The sequence below is a fragment of the Lathyrus oleraceus genome, chromosome 3 (genome assembly GCF_024323335.1).
Source record: "Lathyrus oleraceus cultivar Zhongwan6 chromosome 3, CAAS_Psat_ZW6_1.0, whole genome shotgun sequence".
NCBI lineage: Eukaryota > Viridiplantae > Streptophyta > Magnoliopsida > Fabales > Fabaceae > Lathyrus > Lathyrus oleraceus.
Window position 1 is genome coordinate 467,749,610 of NC_066581.1, and position 2,634 is coordinate 467,752,243.

Sequence of the window (2,634 nt, forward strand, 5' to 3'; positions counted from 1 at the left end):
ACTACGCAAGAGTTGTGTTGATGCAAAACAATGTCCATTTCAAATGAATTGTTCATTAAAATTTTTTGGTCGCCGGCTAACTCTGCGTAGTGTGATCGGTCGCCGAAATTTAATTTGGTTTTAATTAATTAAAGGAATTAAAAATTAATAATAATAATGTGTTTGTTATTATTGCCTTGTTGTGATCAGTTATGGCCTTAGTCTTCCTTCATTTTGTTTTAGGTTTTTAAAATACAACCTGCGTGTCGTGCCTCTCCTTTTAATCTCTTAATGTAACTTCTTTTCTCATCTCAAACCCTCGTATGTAAAACGAGTTTCTTCTGGAATGTAATGTTATGAAGAAAGAGAAGAAGACAATGTTATGAAGAAAGAGAAGATTTCAATATCAAAGGAGGACAACCTTGAAGATCTTGCTTGGAGAAGCTTAGAGAAGAATTCAATATTAAAGGAGGACAACCTTGAAGATCTTGCTTGGAGAAGCTTAGATCGTTATTAGGTTAGCTTAGGTTCTCTCATTGGCTTGGGAGAAGAATTGCGCTAGGGGCCATAACTGTTTCATTGTGTATGTATGTTGATGCATGTGTATGTATGTTGATGCATGTGAATATATGTTGATACATGTGAGATACGATTTAAATGATAAATAAGCCGGTGAGATCAGGACAATTGCAATTCCCTCAAACTAAATATTAAGTTTATGCTTTCCAAGTTTTAGCACTCATCAAGACTAGTATCAGATAATGTAGGTTTCGCCTACGCGAGGTGCATGTTCTATATTAGTAAGGTGCGATGGGATAAGTGTAATATCCAACTGCTAAAACAATGGGTCAAACTTAACTAAACAAATTATGAGAATATTATATATGTTTGCTTTCCAAGTTTTAGCACTCATCAAGACTGGTATCGAATAATGTAGGTTTCGCCTACGCGAGGTGCATGTTTTGTATTAGTTAAGGTGCGATGGGATAATTGTAATATCCAACTGCTAAAACGATGAGTCAAACTTAATTATAATTTTCTTATATATGTTTAGAAGCAAGAGTTGGGAATGATCCATATAATGGATTGGAATAAGGAGTTATTCACCCAACTGAAATTTTCGAGAGTTGTATGAGATACAACTGGAAGGAGTTCCTACCTAAATAACCTAGTTTTGTGTAATCTGCCTACGCGGACTTAGAACGAAGTGAAATATGGATCTCGACCCACTAGAAAATCTTCCAACGGGATTTTTCGAATCAAATGATGAGGGTCATTTGTTTTGAGTAAAATAGTGGGAGCATATTTGATTAAAGGCCTAATTAAATATGTCAATGATACTTATATTTTCTTAATCCTTATGTAGATAACCATGACAGCAAACACCTCTAACAACATCTTGCGATCAATCCTTGACAAGGAAAAATTGTCTGGGACAAATTTTCTGGATTGGCACCGAAACCTGAGGATTGTCCTCAAACATGATAAAAAGCTGTATGTCTTGGAGACACCTGTTCCTGAAGAGGAACCTCCTAGTTCTGCATCTAAGGCAGAAAGAGATGCTTATAAGAAGCATGTCGATGATGCCAATGAAACTGCTTGTCTCATGCTGGCTACCATGAACTCAGAATTGCAAAAGCAACATGAGAACATGTCAGCGTTCGATATGATCGAACACTTGAAGATGCTCTATCAAGAGCAAGCAAGGCATGAGAGGTTTGAAGTTTCAAAAGCCCTTTTTCAAAGCAAGTTAGCTGAGGGAGCCCCTGTAGGTCCCCATGTACTCAAGATGATTGGGTATATGGAAAACCTTGAGAGATTGGGTTTTCCCCTCGAAAAGGAACTTGTGACTGATTTGATCTTGCAATCGTTGCCAGATAGTTTCAGTCAATTCGTCCTAAATTTCAATATGATTGATATGGACAAATATCTTCCTGAACTACTCGCCATGTTAAGAACTGCCGAGCAGAATCTGAAGTCAAAAGGGAAGTCCATTCTGATGATCGGAAATGGAAAGAGACAGAACAAAAGGCCCACTAAGCAGGGTGATAAAGGGAAAGGCAAGGAAGTTGCCAAACCCAAACCCACCGTTACTGCTTTAAAGCCTAGTGAAGGCATAGCAAAAGAAGGCACCTGCTTCCATTGCGGTAAGATCGGACACTGGAAGAGGAACTGCCCAAAGTACCTGGAAGATAAGAAGAATGGAGTAGAGACTTCAACTTCAGGTATTTTTGTTATTAACTTATCTGCTTCTGCATCATGGGTATTAGATACTGGATGCGGTTCTCACATTTGTACAAATGTGCAGGGGCTGAAAAGGAGTAGAGATTTGGCAAAAGGTGAAGTTGACCTACGAGTTGGCAATGGAGCAAAGGTTGCTACTTCAGCCGTAGGATCTTATGTATTGACTTTACCTAGTGGTTTTATAATTCAGTTAGAGAACTGTTATTATGTACCTGCAATTAGCAGGAATATTATTTCCATTTCTTGTCTGGACAAGTTTGGTCTTTCATTTATAATAAAGAACAATTGTTGCTCAATTTATTTGAATGATATATTCTATGCTACTGCACAAATGAGCAATGGACTATATGTCCTTGATCTCGAAATGCCTATTAATAACATTAATACTAAAAGGGTGAAACCTAACGAGTT